Below are 19,587 nucleotides of genomic sequence, written 5' to 3'. Positions count from 1 at the left end.
TCCTTAAAATATTTTTTAAAAAACTTTCAAATGATTCAAATGGCAGTTTTTTTTTTTAATTGAGGCAGGGTCTTGCTCTGTTGCCCAGACTGTAGTGCAGTGGCATGATCTCCGCTCACTGCAACCTCTGCCTCCTGGGCTCAAGTGATCTGCCCGCCTCGGCCTCCCAAAGTGTTGTGATGACAGGCGTGAGCCACCTGACCCTGCCTCAAATGGCAGTTTCTTACTTGAAACAATCCAACATGAATATTGATCACAAGTGAAAGGCTTCGTAAAGTTATAACTGTAGAACATATACGTGCAGACTGGTAAAATAAGTATTGTGAAATAAAAGATCTCTGGTACTTTAATATTAAATTTGATATTTCTAAACATACAAGCAAATGCCAAATTGTAAGTACAGTAGAAAAAAATACTGTAGACTTATATTCTCTATAATTTAAAAAGATAACATCTCTAATGGTAAATAACCTCCTCTCAAAACCTATTAAATTTGACATCAATGGAAAGCCCAAATAAATTTTTCTCATTTTTTTTGTATTGCAAGAACTGGGCAGTGAAAGTAGGTATATTTTATATTAATTGAGGAAGGGCTCCATGTCAAAATTCAATAGAAAATTAAGGACCTGCTCTCTAAAACAGCATTTCTCAGACATACTTTCGAGATAGAAAAACAAGCAAGAGACAGATAAATCAAGAATCTACAAGAGAAAACTAAAAAATTCATAATAGCTTTCAAAAGTTGCGAGAGCTTCCCCCATGCCTAGCCCTCAATTATCCCGTTGCAGCATCACTGCTGAGTGTCAGGATGATCTCAATCTGTGGGTGCTACAACTCGATTATTTCTCTTTACCATACGCTTCTCACAAAATGGTATTATTTTATGTTAGATGACGGCACACCCAGTGGAATGCTGAAGCCTTAGCATTTAATACAGCTTTCCAGAAATTAGCTCTCTGAATCCAAATTGAACTTACACAACATTCCTCAAGACAATGACTTCCCTTTCCAAGACAGCAAGAATAGTTTAGTGTTGGTGTTAATTCCAAATATTTTCAAACAATTTTCACCATTATGTAAGTATTAAAATGAAGACCTGCAGGTGCCCCGCCTCCAGTGCTCCTGCCCCTGAACCAAGTTATCTTCCTAATGTGAGCTACCATAATGACAGCAAGAAAATGAACCAATTATCTATGCTTGTTCTCAGATTACTACCTGTCATTACCGGTGAGTTGGCATTAACCAGAACTTCATAGATAGAATGTTTTGATTGCCCAGAGTTTCCTAATACTCCTGTCTTTCTACCTCCTGCTTTTATAAGCAGAGTGGGCATAGTTTTACACTTTGTTAATATTACGTACTTTTGCAGACTTATAAAAGTGCATTGGGAAAATGAAGGAATATCACTATAGAGATTTAAGAAGTTTATGGGTTTTAGGGAGACAGAGTAGCATAGCAGGTTACAGGTGTGGTAGTCATACATTGGAATTCAGACCAATTTGATTATGTCTCTGTGACCTTGGGCACCAGTAACTTAACCCTTCTAAGTCTATTCCCTTATTATAAATTGTTACAATGACACATCCCTCATGATGCCTGTGAGGACTAAATGGGATATGCGAATTGCCTAGTACGTGAGATGCTCAAAAAGTGACACCTTTGAAAAAACAGGCCGGGCAAGGTGGGTCACACCTCTAATCTTAGCACTTTGAGACCGAGTCAGGTGGTTCGCTTGAGCTCAGGAGTTTGGGACCAGCCTGGGTAACATGGTGAAACCCCATCACTACAAAAAATTAGCCAGGCATGGTGGCACAGACCTATAGTTCTAGCTCCTGGGGAGGCTGAGGTGTGAGGATCACTTGAGCCCAGGAAGTGGAGGTGGCAGTGACGAGAGTTCTCGCCACTGTGCTCCCTACAGAATGAGACCCTGTCTAAAAGCAAAACAAAACACAAATAACACAAATGGTGCTGCCACAAACAACTCTTCATGATTAAACCCAGCTTCCTAAAAACTGCTTACAAAGTAGACTCGTATAGCGACCTAATGTGTACAGCCAAATTAAAATGTATACAAATCAGATTGTCTTGCTATAAACCAAAATATCTTCCCAATTTTTAAAAATAGCCTTTTTAACCCGAGTTATGAAAGCTAATATTATATGACGAGCTCTCAACAGAAATCCTTTGAATTTTTTAATATCTTTCTTGTTCACATGATAAATGTTTAAACTAGGAATGAAGATCCTTTGCTCTTAACCTATATTTTAAATTAACATAACATGCAGACCAAACCTCAGAGAACAAAAAACTAAAAATTTAAATTGGATCTACCTTTCATTTAAATGCTCAGATAATATCCGGAGAACACAATATATGTTTGATATTTAATACAGCTCTACTTTTCAACAGAGTACTTTAAAAGTTACCAATCGCAATAAAGTTGCTTTTAAAAACCCTCAGGTTGTTAATATAGTAAAATCTCAAAGTTACAAATTGGGATAAATTTTAAATCATCAGTGCTAAGACTTTGCAAGTAATCTTAACACAAATACGACTTATCTTAATTCATACACTGTCCTACAGTACCCAGGTCGGAGTGCAGTGGCTGATTTAGCTCACTGTAGCCTCAAACTCCTGGGCTCAAGCAGTCCTCTCGCCTTTACATTTTATTGTGCTTGCTTCAGTAAACGTGTTACTCTGAACTGAAAACTCTACAATGGCAAGAACCCTCCCTCATCTTGCTCGCCTCGGCATCTAAGATATGGCACATACCAGAGTTTCGATAAATAACAATGTATTAATAAATGGGGTCAAGATATTAAAATTGCATATATTCTCCTTATATGAAAATAGACAATATTTTAGTGTGATCTTATGAAACAAATTATGAAGTAACTTGAACTATAAACGCACTGATGTAAAACTAGTTTACCTACTATACCTAAATATTAAGTTTACAGAAAAATGAAAATACTGTGTGTATTTCAGCGAAACACATTTTCCAATTAATGTGTAAGCTAATGTGGTCTGTAAACATATCCCTCTCATCTCTGAAAAACAAACAGATCGAAGAGTCCATATGATTCCTTTAAAACTCTGATACAGGAGTATTCTATTACTTTTGTCATTTCTACTTCTTTAGTTTTACAAAAAAGTGGGCAAACTTTTAGACATTTATGAAGCAAACACTCTGGACATTTGCAGATGTTACCAACATTAAATGAAATGTGCCACATACTCAATGCAACTGTAACTTCACAATTACCTAATAGTGTGAATAGCTTAAGTATGTGCACGTAAGGGTATTTCTACTTCTATCTGATTGAACACATTTTAAAAGAATTTACCCAGCACTTTAATTATGAAAATATTTTCCAATATGCTAAATTCTCTTTAAAAGAAACCTGAGATAAAAATCAGGAAATTACTGCTGAACAGGAAAAATATATATGCAATGAAAGATTAAATATCTAATTAGGTTATTTTTTGAATTGAGTTAAATATTTATGTCTAATAATTTGCCAAATTTCTCTCCTAAGACCTAATAATGGATAACACAAACACTAAAAATATTTTTTATTTTACAGATTTCTTTGCATTTGGAAATAATTTTGATACTAAAACTTGTATAGCATTTCCATGATACAAACTAAATAACTCTATGGATTTTCTAATGGAAAAACAGTAACAGCAGGTGCACACACACAAATCTTTCCTTAAGCAGTAAATCATTTCTGCATATGTTTTTAAAACCACAGCTAAGCCATGATTATTCAAAAAGACTACTGTATTGGGTATTTTGATTTGGGTTCTTATCTCCCTCACATTATCTTCATTTCTATCATTGACCTCTTATCCCAGAGACTCTCAAACTTTTACGTTATACAAATCACATTCTGTCTCAAAAAATATCCCACCCACTTCTCTTCTGTTTCTGCGTGTGTGTGTGTGTGTGTGTGTGTGTGTGTGTGTGTGTGTGTGTCTGGGATAGGATGCAATTAAGAGTGTGCTACAAGGTGAACCTTCCATAATTAAAAGGAAGACTGACTGCTATGCTTTTAAGATGACAATGTGTGGCCAGGCACGGTGGCTCATGCCTGTAATCCCTGCACTTTGGGAGGCCAAGATGGGCAGATCACCTACAAGTTTGAGAAGAGCCTGGCCAACATGGCAAAACCCCAACTCTACTAAAAATACAAAAATTAGCCAGGCGTGGTGGCTCCTGCCTGTAGTCCCAGCTACTTGGCAGGCTAAGGCATGAGAATCACTTGAACCCAGGAGGTGGAGGTTGTAGTGAGCCAAGATGGCACCACTGCACTCCAGCCTGGGCAACAGAGCAAGACCCTATCTCCAAAAAAAAAAAAAAAAAAAGGACCATGTGTAAGTTTAAGTTGGACAGTGTACGTGTAAGTAACTTTGCACAGTGGCTGATATACAGTAGACAGACAATACATGATATATTATTATGGTCCTCATTTATGTTATAAAATTGTAGCTACTAAACATTTCAAAAGTGGAGACTAAGAGAAGACAAAACACTGAAAACCTGATGAACAACCTCCAGGTCACTAACATCTGCACAAATCACTGTATCAAAGCAGATTTACATTTGTTTTGAAAACTTGATAATGGCACTGCAAGTAACTGAAAGTATATAAGAGATATTGGTACAAATAAACTCATATATGCTGAATTCCTAGTAGAAATGTTGGTGAGGGTTTAATGAAGATCAAATGAAGAGAAAACACCGGTTTTCCTTTATTCAGAAAGTCTATCTGCTTCAAGGAAATATAGAAAATGCAACCTGAAGCAGTTATGGACAGAGTGCCAGATATGAAAAAAAGAAAAATATTAACATAAAACCAATGGTTAAAATAAGAACTCTCACGCTGTGTATTTTAGTTATTTGTATTATTCAAATGAATTAAAATAGATGAATAATAATATCATTCATCAAAGTAATGATAGGCCAGGCACAGTGGCTCATGCCTATAGTCTCAGCGCTTTGGGAAGCTAAGGCAGGCGGATCATTTGAGGCCAGGAGTTTAAGACCGGCATGGCGAAATAGAAAAATTAGCCGGGCACAGTGGCGGGCGCCTATAATCCCAGGCTGAAGCAGGAGAATCACTTGAACCCAGGAGGCAGAGGCTGCAGTGAGCCAAGACTGTGCCACTGCACTCCAGCCTGGGCGACAGAGCGAGAGTGAGTGTCTCAAAAAAAGAAAAAAGAAAATTCAGTGTTAAATCCAATTTAAGGTTTTCAAACAGTGAAAAGTTGTAACTAGCATAAGGCTAAGTCTATTTTCTCTTTTTTTTTTTTTTTCCAAGATACATCCTCTTTGCTGAAATGTAATAATGTTCTCCATGTAGAATTCAACTGAAGGACAAGAAAGTTACCAAAAATCTGATACCAGAGGGTTAGGGCTTTAAGTAAGCAAGTTACAGCAACATTTGATACTTTTATAGCAAGTATTAAAATTCTTAGTTAGGTCCAAGTAGTGTCTCAATTAAGGTATGCCAAAGAGTATGAATGCCTCTATTATACACTACTGTAACAACCCTAAGAAGAAAAAACTCAGAGGGTTACCGAACGATGAGAGTCCAAATAAACATATGTCATTCATTGAAACATGCATGACATCCATTCAAAACGCCAACAGGGCCGGGTGCGGTGGCTCACATCTGTAATCTCAGCACTTTGGGAGGCCAAGGCAGGTGGATCATTTGAGGCCAGGAGTTTGAGACCTGGCCAACATGGCACACCACCCCCACCCCGGCCCCCTACTAAAAATACAAAAAATTATCCAGGTGTGGTGGCACATGCCTGTAGTACGAGCTACCCGGGAGGCTGAGGCATGAGAATCGCTTAAGCCTGGGAGGCAGGGGTTGCAGTAAGCCGAGATCACACCACTGCACTCCAGCCTGAGCGACAGAGCAAGACTCCATCTCAAAAAAAAAAAAAAAACAAAAAAAAAAACGCCAACAGAATGGTATTCAGTATGAATGAAAGAACTAAATTTTAACATTTTAATTGATTTCTTTTTGTGAAGCTGGAAGCTCGTACATGTACATTTATTTAAACACCTCACAAATGGTAATTGCAAAAATAAATTGTCCAATTTAGAGACTGTAAAAGGAAGAGTTGGTTTTCATATGAGCAATCTCTATGGGGGAAAAGCACCATGTGAAATACAGAAATCCTTTAAGTCACAGAGTCAAGCAAGACAAATATTTTGATTCTGTCATAATCACATCCCATATCCTCTGATCTCTGATTCTCTAGCCTGGTCATCTTATAAAGATGAGTCAACCAAAAATAACAACTATAATGTAACCTGTGCCAGTTAGTCAAAGACAAGGCAAATTAAATGCCTCTACAGACATTCATATTTTTTCTCCTGCTTGTAAAAAGACATTCAGAAAAACTACAAAGATGACCCTGCCTACCAGAAAGCACTCTAACTTTTCAACTTTCAAAGTACAACCAACACTATCTCCCTGATAACATCCAACCATTAATTAAAATCAACCTCAAAAATCTGAAAACGTTGTGCACACCATAATTACTAAGCTAAAATTACTATATTTCTCAGTTTACAGGAAAACAAGTAAACATTTACTTTCTGCTTTTGGACAAACAGATTAAATTATTTTTAAGAATGCTCTTGCCTCCATATGACTCAGCTTACTGTGGGATGCAGAACACCTAAGTGAGGAGGACCAAGGGCTCTAGACCTCCCCAAAAACCCAACCGGCACCACTCCCTCCTACCAGCAGGGTCCTGAATGGGCCACCTGGGTATCTCCTCCAGGCTCACATTCTTGACACCAGATACCATGTACACACTGTATATGACCCAGGGTACTACATACCCTGGATATGACAGCGGGTACTGTGTACAGAGTACATATGACACTCGGTACTAGGTACACACTGCATCTGACACTGGGTACAGCTTATGTGACAAGGAGAGTGCATGCATGGTGCATATGACATTGGGTACCATATATGCATGGCATATGACATTGGGTACTACCTACACACCATATATAACACTATGTAATGTATACACACTGTACATGCCACCAGATATATATACAAAACACAGATAACACCAGGTAGTGTACATACACTGTATATGACACCAGATACTATATACCTAACGTATATGACATTGAATACTGCATACACACCGCATATGGCAGCACGGTACCGTGCACATACTGCACAGAATACCGGGAACCGCGTAAGGGCTGTATATGACACTGGGTGCTGCATACACAGTGTGGAAGGATACTATGTACACACCATATATGACCCCAAGTACTGTGTGCACACAGTATATGACACCTGGTACTATACACACCGCATATATGACACCAGGTACTACATACACACTGTATGTGACAACAGGTAAGGTAAATATATTCAATACTATCCAGATACTATATACACTCGTATATAACATGGAGTACCACACGCACAGCTCATATGGCAGCAGGGTACCAGGCACCTACTGCACACAATACCGGGGGCTGAGTGCACAGCCTAAGCGAGGAAGATACATGTACACACCGTGTATGATAGCTGGTACGACACCGGGTACTTCGAGCACACTGCATATGACACAGAGTACACACCATATATAATCCCCGGTACTGCGTACCCGCCGCATAGGACACCGCACTGCACAACGAGCACTGGTACACACGAATAAAACAGGTACGGCGGTCACTCTGCAAAAGACACCGGGCACGGCGCACACATCGCCAGCTCCTCCTCCTCCCGGCTCGGGAGAAAAGCGCGAGGGGAGACTGCAAGTGAAAGTCCGGGTCCCGGCGCCCCCCCTCGTCCCAGCCGCGTCCTCAGCAGCTTCTCCCCGGAGCTCTGGGTGGGAGGAGGGCGGCGGACCCCACAGGACTGTCCCGGAGGTCCGCGAGGACCTGTTGAGGCGGCGGCCTCGCTGCCGGGGTCGCTCACAGCCCCGGGGGACCGACGAATCTCCGCCCCGGGCCTCGGGGCCAGCCCTGCCCGCCGCTCCCGGGCTAGCCACACGACGTGCCGCGCCGACAAACGCTTCCTCTCCGCCCGCCACACGCCCGGAGCCGCGTTCCCCGCCGGCCCGGACTGCGCACGGGCCCAGGAGGCCTGACCGAAAGCGGGGCACGGGGCCCGGCGGGCGGTGCTCACGCGACTCCGCGGCTTCCCGGCCCGAGCAGGCCCCGCGCGGTCCTCCGGGGCCTCATCCCGGGGCCTCTTCCGCGGCCGCCCAAGGCGAGTGGGCGCGGGCCGGCAGCCTCCGCAGGCCCCGCCGCCGCCCTCGCAGGCCCCGCCGGCCCGGCCCGCCCCGCCATCCACAAAGCTCCCCGGCAGCTCGGAGCTCTTCGCGAGCGGGCGAGCGACCGTCAGCACCCACTGGTGCCGCCGCCGCCCCAGAGGCCGCGGCCAGGCAGGCTCCACCGCGCGGGCCGCGCCATCTCCACGGACGCCCCCGCCCGCCCCGCCGCCCCGCCGCCGAGCTTTCCCCACCATTATGCTCCGGCTCCTCCACCGCCGCCGCCGCCGCGCCCGGCCCTCCCCTCCGGTGCCGCCTCCTTCCCGCCGCCCGGCGCCTCTCGGGCCTGAGCCGGCGACGGGCGCGGGGGGCGGGGGGGACGCTCAGGCCGCCTCCTCCTCCTCCCTGCCGGCCTCCTCCCTCCTCCCCGGCTCCCCCCCGCCCGGACCCCGCCGCCGGCTCCGCGCGAAGGGCTCCGGGCTCGAGGGGCGCCATGTTTGTAATACTCCACCTCAGAGAACGCCGCGGTCGCGCCTGAGCGAGGGAGGCTAGGCGGCCGGGTCGCCGCGTGCGGGGTGAGGGCCGGGAGGGCACCGCCGCCCGCACTTACTCGCGTCTCCCCCTGGCGCCGTGGGCCTGCGGGGCCGGAGCGGGCGGCGGGAAGTTGGGCGCCGCCGCCCGGGAAAGTTGGGTCCCCGCGAGGCCGCGGCAGCCGCTCACATGGCGATGCTGCGCGGGGCGGCCGCTCGGCCCCACCGGCCCCTCGGCCCGCCCGCCCTCGGAGTTTATTGTGTCGGGTCGAGGCGCCCCGCGGCCGGGCCGCGCACTGGGGGCTCTAGCGGCTGGCGCCTGACTTGCGCGCGGCCGGCCCGGCTCGCGGCCGCCTCCCGCCCGGGGCCGGAGCCGTGCACGCGGCTCCTACCTTCCCCACGTCCTGTCTTCGGCGCCTCTATCCGAAATTTGTTGGAGCATATTCCTCTGTCTCCACACATGCACTCCGTATCCACACACACGTGAAGGCTACGTACGTGCAGGCGCGCTGGAGCCGGGAGCGGGCGCCGAGGCCGGGGCGCGAGGGGGCATTGTCAGGCGCCGCCGCAGCTCAGCCCCGGGTGGACCCGGTGCCTGCCCCTGGCTCGCGGGGTCCGGAACAGCGAAGTCTGAGAAGTACGAGTGCTTCTCCTAACAACATTGTTTAGGTAGTCTGAACAGCCCTTTACTCCTGTCATCAAAAAGAGGGGTAGGGATACGCTAAGTTCCCCGTTTCATCTCTGCGCAAACAGGACTGCGAAAAGAACAGGACCACCCATCAGCAGCCCTGCAAGAACACTGCAGATTTGCGCGAGAAGTAGGTTATCTTCTATGGAGAGGAATTCTAGACCTAATCAGAGACGATCCCTTAAAATGGTTTAAGAAAGGTTCGGAGATAAGCATACTTTGATAGCGTTCACCTGTTTTCCCTGATGACCTTTCGCCACTGGGAGTCGGGGAACACCTGTCAGTCAGAGTCCTCTGCTCTGAAATTCGGTGAGTACAGGACAGCAGGGTGTTTTCAGGGAGACCGCATTCTCATAACTTTTACTACAGTATAGTGTTATAATTGTTCTGGTTTATTATTAGTGTTGTTAATCTCTCATTGTGCCTGACTTCTAAATTAAACTTTATTATAGGCAGGTGTGTATAGGAGAAAACGTAGTGTAAGTAAGGTTCAGCACTACCCCGGGTTTCAGGTATCTATTGGCCGTCTTGGCACGTGTCCCCACCTGAAAAATCATTAGGAAGAGACGGTTGTAGGAATTTGGGGATTCTGATAAAATATATCAATCTGCTTCTACAGCTGGTTTCTAAGACTGTTAGAATTTAGAAATGGGTGGTACTTGAATAGGTCTGTGATATACACTAGTCAAATAAACACAATCTTTCATGCTATTCACAGCCCTCAATCTGATACATCCCAGAGAGTTTTTGATTATCTCAAAGAACATCACAGAATAATTTTAATTCATTTTAAGAGTAAATATATATCGTTAAAATTTAGTAGAGGGGTTAAAACGTGTCAGAAGAAAAGCAAGCCATGCCTGGTTTGAATGTTGGGCCAGGAATTCCAACAATGAAGAGCTTTCAGTGAGTCACCTTTTTAAACAGTCTGTTACTTCATCTGTAAAATAGAGGACTGCATGGTTCTGTGTATTTTACAGAAGGCACTCGAGTAAGACAACATCGTATCAATAAAAGGAAGCTTACCTTTTAGGAAAGAAGTGGCAGCATAACTCCACATTTTTTTCCAGTTATACTTTGTAGGGATCATTTAAAATTTTATACTCAGATACCATCTCTCATTCAACCTAATGTAAGTTAGATAACTTACCCTGATTTTCCTGTTGGTTTTGCCTAGAATTTAACCCTTGGCTCTATTTTCCAAGTAAGATGGTATTTATCCACTAAGATGAATACGAATATCCCTCCCCACATAAAACGCAAAAGTCATGGATAATGTACAAAAGAGGAAATAAAACTATTAATAAATACTGACAGCTATTCTAATTCACTAGTAATGACACATTCAAACAATGTAACATTGCTTTTCTTCAAAGGACAGAATTCTTTTCCAGTGATAGTGCTACTGACGGTTAGCGAAATGAACGCTTATATACACTGCTGGCAGAAAATTGGGTTGATCTTAACTATCTTGAAATGCATACCAAGAGGCCATTAAAACAGTTTGATTTATCTCATTTGCCCCTCAGCTGAATGAATGTGTGTGTGTGGGTCTGGGGGCCAACGGTTTGAGGTTTGGAGGAAGCCCAGAAGACCAGTAACTAATTGCTGTGCTAGTATCTTACATGACAAAGCTATACTCTTTATACAATTGAATACAGACAGATTTTTACTTCTTGATTCTCCTTTTTGGATTGGTGAGTTTCAAAATGGGTGCCACTGAGCCCTGGGGCTTCTCAGAGCTGTCGGGGAGCTGTCTCTGCAGGACCAAGACGTGGGACTACTCCTCCCGCCCCCAATCAGACAGCACTGCTCTATTTTCTAGAATGAGTGTCCAGATCAGAGTTCATTACCTGGCTACTGGGACAGTATAGTGTGTGTAAGGTAATAATTGCTCAAACTCATTTGACATGAGTTAGGGTTTAGTCTCATTATTTATTTTGTTAAATATTATCAGGAAATACTGTGGAAGAAAATGTTAACTGTAACTGTAATAAAGTGTGGACTGCTGCAGATGGCTGTGAGTGTAAACGTCACAGCACCTTCATTGGCCCATGGCCTCCAGAGCCGCTTCCTGCTGTGGGGCAGCCCTCAAAAATGTGTGCCTAGTGAGTGTCATCTCTTACGGCCCCCCATCCTCAGACCCCCAAGAAAGCAAGAGGATAAGAAACATTCAGTAAGAGACAGATGCTGAAGTGAGCAGTCATGATCTAGCCACTCCACAAGGTTAGTTAGTACTGCAAAGGGAGACTTTCTCAGGGACCAATAAAATATATATATAATATATATAATATTATATATATATTTTTGAGCAGCAGCAAGATTTATTGTGAAGAGCGAAAGAACAAAGCTTCCACAGCGTGGGAGGGTACCCGAACGGGTTGCCCCAATAAAATATTTTCTAAGACTATACAATGTTCTTTGATTTCATTCCATGCCTTTCTGACTTCTGATTACAGTTTTCCGTAGTCTTTAGTATTAGATATTGATGTTTTGAATATGATTGTGGTTTCTCCTTATCTTCTCCTCCATTAGATTAACATTCTGGCATGTAAGTTACTATATAACAAGTTTATTAATGTTGCTTAAGGATATCCAGTCACCTGTGGATGCTTTTTAAAATCATGTTTTTGAAACTAGAAAGCTGTGGTCCGAACTCTGTAACAGCAGTTACCATTCATTGATGCTGCCACCCTCTGTGGCTCAGACTGAAACTGCTACTATCCATATTTTAATTTTAAAAAACTTTCAGCCAGGAATAGTGGCTCACATCTATAACCCCAACACTTTGGGAGGCCAAGGCGGGAGGTACACTTGAGGCCAGGAGTTCGAGAACAGCCTGGGCAACATAACGAGGACCCATCTCTACAAAATTAAAAAAAAAAAAAATAGCCAGATGTGGTGGCTCACTCCTGTAGTCGCAGCTACTCGAGAAGCTGAGGGAGGAGGATGGCTTGAGCACAAGAGGTCAGGGCTGCAGTGAGCTCTGATTGCATCCCTGCACTCCAGCCTGGACAACTGAGCAAGACGTTCTCCAGGAGAAACTGTCAGTATAAGAAATCCATTTCCATTGAAAGCCATGATTCTTCCAATACTTAAGTGGCAGCTTTTTACTACACAGCAACCGAGGAGCTGAGCTGACAGTGCTTGCCAGGCCTGGTTCCAGTGCCTGTGGGCCTTGAAACCCAGGCTCCGGGCATCTCTTCGGGGCTCCATAGCTGTGGCTTCTGAAATTCAGTTCCCCACTTCTGTCCATGAATGTACAGTATTTGTTAGAAGTAGGTCCTCTCATACCCAGGTTAATATGCTTCAGAACATTTAAAGAAAAGTAGGATCCTGTCTGTTCAAGGGCAACTCATCACACAAGATGAAAAACAGATGTTTGTGTAAGTGTGTGCCTTCTTTCCTTCAAAATTGTGATTCTAACCTTTTCCCTGTCTCCCTGGTCCCTGTTTTCCTTTTTTTGAGATAGGGCTCACTCTGTCACCCAGGCTGGAGTGCAGTGGCACCATCTTGGCTAACTGTAACATCCACTCCTGGGGCTCAAGCGATCCTCCCACTTCAGCCTCCCGAGCAGCTGGGACCACAGGTGCATGCCACCATGCCCAGCTAATTTTGTATTTTTGGTAGAGATGGGGTTTCGCCATGTTGCTTACGCTGGTCTCGAACTCCTGAGCTCAAGTGATCTGCCCATCTTGGCTTCCCCAGTGCTGGAATTACAGGCGCGAGCCACCGTGCCCGGCCCCGACTCTCTTCTATAGCATGATGTAGAAGTATATGCGCTAGTGCACCTGAGTCCAAATTCCAACTCACTGTGAGACATTCAAGTGATTTCACCTTTGTGAACTTTGGTTTCCCTGTTTTTCAGGAGTATGATTTTCTAACGTCAGATTGCTTGGATTAGAGTCCTAACTTCACCATTCTCTAGCTATTGACCTTGGACAAGTTATTTACCAATTTATGTGTCATTTTCCTCATCTGTGAAATGGGAATAATATACGATTTCATAGTGGTCATTGAGAGGATTAAATGAGAAAATGCATGTAAAATTATAATACTGCCTGCTTGGAATAACTTCAGTATTAGTGGCTACAATTATTATTATCTGTAAAATGGTAATGATGAATATTAAACGGGCCAAATATTGTGAAATGCCTGACACAAAAGGAGCTCCCCCTCTACCACGTCCCGTAGTGGAGCACACAGCACAACAAAGTGAAGACACCTAAGGACACAAGAATGTACCTGATTAATTGCAGGTGCATCTCCAGTTCCTCATTGCTCCCCACAGACCCAGCAGCCCAACCCAGGCTGGATCCTGTGGATTTCCTCCTGGCTTTTGATCTTTAGCTCCAGATGAATTGCCATTACCTGGAACAGAAGAAACAATGTCAGCCTGTGTTGACTCTCTTAGGTTTTTTGTTTGTTTGTTGTTTGTTTTTCAGAACTGCAGTTCCAGCAGCCACTTCCCCAGACTCTGCTTCTGACTAGTTATGTAACTTTTGGCACGTAGCAACCTCTCCCAGCTTCAGTTCCCTTCTCTGTAAATGATGGAGGTTTACAATTCGCACAAGGTTCCCATTAGTACTAAAATTCTATGAATTCCAATGCTATACCGGCCTCTGTTCCTGGAAATCCTGTTGTTTCTGCTCTGTTCTTCAAAAGCTCTCTTATCAGATATACTTTCTGGTCCTATTTCTCTTTTCCCCTGGCTTCCTTTCTTCCTCACTGCACTTAATGATGCCTGGCCTCTCTGCAGGCACTATCACACCGCTGCTTCCCTGCAGAAAACTTGTCCCCTGGGATGGAAGCCAGGACTCTTTTAGAGACTTATTCTTGGATTCACAATATACAGAGGCATGGGGATAATTGCTGTCATATCTTGAGAAGTTATTCTCTTCTTCATTTAAACATTTCAAGTACCAGAAAATGCACACTTACATGTTTACATACTTCCTCCAACCTCTTGTCAGGGATACCTTTCCAACATCTTTTCACTTTTTAGGAAGGACAAAATGTAGTCATAGGCTCCACTCTCAGCTTATGGAGAGTTTCATGCAGTGAACTTACATTAAAACAAAAAGAGGCACCTGCACTTGGCCATCATTACTAAGGTCTATACACACATGTCAGTGATCATGTCTGAACACAGAGCTGTGAACATGCCTCTTCCATGTTACATTTTACAGAAATTCCCTTCTCATTGCCACCTATTTGTGGCAATGGCAAATGAGAATCTGTGCGGGAATTTTTTTACTTTCTTTTCTGAGACGGAGTCTGGCTCTGCTGCCAGGCTGGAGTGCAGTGGCGCAATCTCAGCTCGCTGCAACCTCCACCTCCCGGGTTCAAGCGATTCTGCTGCCTGGGCCTCCCGAGCAGCTGGGACTACAGGAGTGCGCCACCACACCCAGCTAATTTTTGTATTTTTAGTAGAGACGGGGTTTCACGATGTTGACCAGGTTGGTCGCTATCTCTTGACCTCGTGATCTGCCCGCCTCGGCCTCCCAAAGTGCTGGGATTACAGGCGTGAGCCACTGCGCCCGGCCTTTTAGTTTCTTTAAAACCCAGTACTGTGGTATATAGCATTTAAGATTTTCATTCTCTTCCTTCAGCTTTCTCACAGTTGTGATTACTCATGTTCCCATGCAAATTAATGTTTAAGAAATCATCACAGTATTTACCACTGATGCCTTTGGAATTTTATGTTGTTCTGAAGGATTCTCCCTTTTGTTAATTTTCATAAAAGCTTTCTTTGGGTTTGGTTAATTGGCATAAAATTAAAACTGATGTTATCTTTATGTATGTTTTAAGTTTTTAATACAAACAAAGCTCAGAGAAATTGTAAAAAGGCTGATGGGATAGGAACATTTAAATAAATAAACATTTATAAACACATAAATAAATAGTTCATAGGAAACTGTCTTCTAGAAGTAGTAAAGTATAAAACGTCCCTTTGTATTCTTCTATTATTTGAAGAAAACTATGTCTCAATAAATTGTCCAGTGATAAATCCCTTAAAGACCTAGAGAAAAATATAGTAAACACATTAGATCTCCCAGGGGAAATGGTAGAAAGTAAATATCTAGGAGAACAATAAAATGAAATGTAAATAATTACAGTGCCAAATTATACTTTCTATAAAGTAATTATATTTCAAAAATATTTCCTACATTATTTGGCCATTGTCTCTGCATTTACAGTTTGATTGGTTTCTTTTGCTTAGGTGCAGTATTGAGATAAAGTCAAAGAAAAGTTGGAGGCCAGTCATGGTGGTGTGCATCTGTGGTCCCAGCTACTCTGGAGGCTGAGGCAGGAGGATTGCTGAAGCATAGGAGTTTGAGGCTGCAGTGAGCCATGATTGTGCCACTGCACTCCAGCCTGGGCAACAGAGCAAGACCCAGTCTCAAAAAACAAACCAAAAAAAAAAAAAAAAGGAGAAGAAAGAAAAGCTTCAGAGGGCACAACTTCCTTTTTTCTTCTAATGTAACTGCACTGAGAATTTCAAGCACAGGAAGTTCTACATCCTCAACTACCATGCGTAGAAAGCAAAACATAGAAAGCGACGCGTTTCTTTCCGCATCGTCACCTTCCACCTTCCGTCAGTCAGTCCGCAGTCCCTCTTCTCCAGTGAAGCCTGGTGTTAATTTTCCACACACAGTGTTATTCAGGGGCTGATTATCCTCTCTTATTTGTATTCATTTGTTTTTTTATACCTATTTTGAAAATTCATACAGAATATAGGCAAAGAAGCTAAAAGAAAAAGTGAAACTCAGCACATTTTTAATTTTTTATTAGTAATTGCATTTTTAAAAAAGGACAGTTACTGGAAGAGAAGGTAATTGAATATAGATTACAACAAGATTTAGGAACAATTATAGAATTTCTTGTATATTTACTAATAAATGAATGCTAATTATCTTTTATGTAAATGGCATTTTATGCCAGCAAGATGTTTTATATATATACATATGCACACACACACGCGCGCGCGATAGAGCGATGGCTAAATAAATTGTGATTTATTCCTATGATAGGATTTATGTAACTATTAAAGAAGTTGTTTATAAAAGTCTTTCTTATTGTTAAGTGCAAAACTAGGATTAGGATAGACGTTAAAGAAAAGGATCATATAGTGTAAAAATAAACATGTATATTAGTAGAAAGAGACCACAAAGTGTTATGAAAAAATACTAACTATATTAATCTCTGGCAAATAAAAGTATTTGTGTTTTAGTTTTTCTTTTTTATATTTTTATTTTCTTGTGTCGTATTCATATTTCAATTATTAAAAAATGTTGTTCTAGAAATTGTGAACCAAAAGTATCTGAGACAGGTCTCAATCAATTTAGAAAGTTTATTTTGCCAAGGTTGAGGACGTGCCCATGGCACTGCCTCAGGAGGTCCTGATGACATGTGCCCAAGGTGTTCTGGACACAGCTTGGTTTTATACATTTTAGGGAGACATGAGACATCAGTCAACCCGTGTGAGATGTACATTGCTTGGGTCTGGAAAGGCAGGACAACTCAGGTAGGGGCTTCCAGGTCATAGATAAGAGACAAACGGTTGTATTCTTTCAAGTGTTTGATCAGCCTTTCGCTGAGATACACAATTTACACGTGAGATGGGGGTAGACAGATAGTCACTTATGCCTTAGTCTGGCTCAGCGACTGCATTTTTACATAAATGATAAGGCAGAGGAAGCAATCAGATATGCATTTGTCTCAGGTGAGCAGGATGACTTTGAGTTCTGTCCTTTGTCCCACACCTGTGAAAATAAGCTATCAATTTACCTTGCCAGGGTAAAAATTCAACAGAATGGTTTTAGGGTAAAGATCTTGAGCCCCCGCCCCCTCCCCCCCCCCAAGGAATTTCCTTGTGAGCAAAATTGTGAGTAAGGTATGTAGCTTTTTTATCTTTGTGGCTATCTTATTTGGGAATAAAATGGAAAGCAGGTTTGTCTGACACAGTTCCCCAGCTTGACTTTCCCCTTGGGCTTAGTGATTTTGGGTTCTGATATTTATTTTCCTTCCACAAAGTGAAATGTTGGATTTTAGCAGACTTGCTGTGCAACTTTAAGTGGTATTTGTTTAGCAAGCAACTAAACGCAAAAGTACCATGCAATGCAGGTAACAGAACATTTTATTTATTTATTTTTGAGACAGAGTCTCACTCTGTTGCCCAGGCTGGAGTGCACAGGCATGATCTCAGCTCACTGCAAACTCTGCCTCCCGGGTTCAAGCAATTTCCATGCCTCAGCCCCCCGAGTAGCTGGGACTACAAGCGTGCACCACCACACCTGGCTAATTTTTGTATTTTTAGTAGAGATGGGGTTTCACCATGTTGACCAAGGTGGTTTTGAACTCCTGACCTCAAGTGATCCACCCACCTTGGCCTCATAAAGTGCTGAGATTACACTCAGGTGTGCTGGGCCACTGTACCTGGCCCAGAAAATTTATTTTTAATTAAATATTATATTCCTATGAATACATTTATTCTGTTAAATGAAGAACAACTCTACTGTTCATAGTAATATCAAATTGAAGCCATTTTTATAGGTCAAAGAAAGTGGATACTGGCATTTTCATATGGTTCAACCTCATAGCATTGGTTTTCACATTCTCTGATTGGGATTTTAGAAAAATAAAAGCAAAAGTGAAGCCAGACATAAGTGTGTTCAGTAGGAAAATGGTAATCCAATAGACTAAGTGGGAGTGCAAGTACAAGAAATGCTCATGATAGCATTTCATGTAGGTTTTCCCTCAAATTCAATCAACTTCTAGAAGTCAGTTGTAGTAGTCCACTCTCACACTGCTATGAAGAACTACCTGAGACGGGGGAATTTATGAAGAAAAGAGATCCAATTGACCACAGTTCAGCAGGCTTAACTGGAAGCGTGGCTGGGAGGCCTCAGGAAACTTACAATCCTGGCAGAAGGACAAAGGGGAAGCACCTTCTTCTCATGGCGGCAGGAGAGAGCGAGCCAAGGGGGAAGTGCCATACACTTTTAAACCATCAAATCTCATGAGAACTCACTATCACAAGAACAGCAAGGGGGAAATCCACCCCCATGATCCAAATATCTCCCACTAGGCCCCTCCCTTGACACGTGGGGATTAAAACTTGATATGAGATTTGGGTGGGGAAACGGCGCCAAACCATATCATCAGTTCCATATTTTACATTAAGAGTTACAGTGATGTTGAACTCGTATTCCTTGTGGAGGTTAAAAACTCTTTATATGATGGTGAGAAGTTTTAGTTAGAAAATTTATTTCTTCTATAAATTTATCTTTGATTATTAGATCCCTTGCACAATAAGGACCTGTATTCATTAAACTAAAATAAAATATTCTGAGAACTGTATGGTGTGACTAAGCTTTTACCGTTCCAGCTCATTTAATCCTTACCAACTGATAACTCTAGTGCCCACATTTTACTCATGAGGAAACTGAGAATTAGAAAGATAAAATATCTTGCCTAGGCTTCCAGCTGACAAGTGACCTAACCCAGGCTTGAGTCCAAGATTATCTACTGACAGATCTGAAGTCTGGACTTTTAATTACTATTCCTATTCAAGTCTGTCATTTCAGATGTATTACCCAATTAGGAGCACATTGTTTAAAGTCTATACTTGTAATGCCACACACAGAAAACCTCCTTGCCTTGTATTAAAAACTTATATTTTGTCCATCAGAGCAATCGATTTAAAAAATTTTAAAAAGAAGCACGCACTAAACCAAGGATTTTAGATATGTGAAAAATTCTAAAACAAGCAACAAATAAATCCAAAATATTATATTCAGATGAGTCACTCAAAGTGAAAAAAAAGATCTTTCCTTTGGCCACCTAGTGTTTAAGAGTGTAGAATTCACAGCTAGGCCCATCATGGTTATTATGTCTAGTAATTATTCCAAGAGATCCAATTACTCAGATTCTTTTATGGCAAGACTTGGTAGATGAGGACAGATAAAGAGAAGGAATTCAAAAGTATGGTCAGGTGTGAGACTTACAACTACTATATTCTTTTAATTATATATATATATATATATTTTTAGATGAAGCCTCTCTCTGTTGCCCTGGCTGGAGTGCAGTGTC

At 42.7% G+C, this 19,587-nt stretch overlaps 1 protein-coding gene across 35 annotated transcripts in view; it reads right to left on the bottom strand.

Annotated features, from left to right (window-relative positions):
• The window catches only part of ZMYND11 (zinc finger MYND-type containing 11), a 124,439-nt gene extending 110,458 nt beyond the window's left edge, over positions 1 to 13,981 (bottom strand). For 10 of the 35 annotated variants that reach the window (XM_016962515.3, XM_054660622.2, XM_016962523.3 and 7 more), the window contains exon 1: positions 8,529 to 8,655. The gene's annotated coding sequence lies outside the window, so the exon portion shown is untranslated. Of the gene's footprint in view, positions 1 to 8,528; positions 8,656 to 8,785; positions 9,606 to 13,737 lie in introns of those variants that run through there. The other 25 variants (XM_016962516.2, XM_054660627.1, XM_054660632.1 and 22 more) reach the window with 16 other exon arrangements.
• Positions 13,982 to 19,587: the final 5,606 nt, after the last annotated feature.

This window comes from Pan troglodytes, chromosome 8, assembly GCF_028858775.2.
Source record: "Pan troglodytes isolate AG18354 chromosome 8, NHGRI_mPanTro3-v2.0_pri, whole genome shotgun sequence".
NCBI classification, from domain to species: domain Eukaryota; kingdom Metazoa; phylum Chordata; class Mammalia; order Primates; family Hominidae; genus Pan; species Pan troglodytes.
The sequence above is the reverse complement of the archived record's forward strand: the minus strand, read 5'-3'. Positions and strand labels throughout refer to the sequence as shown.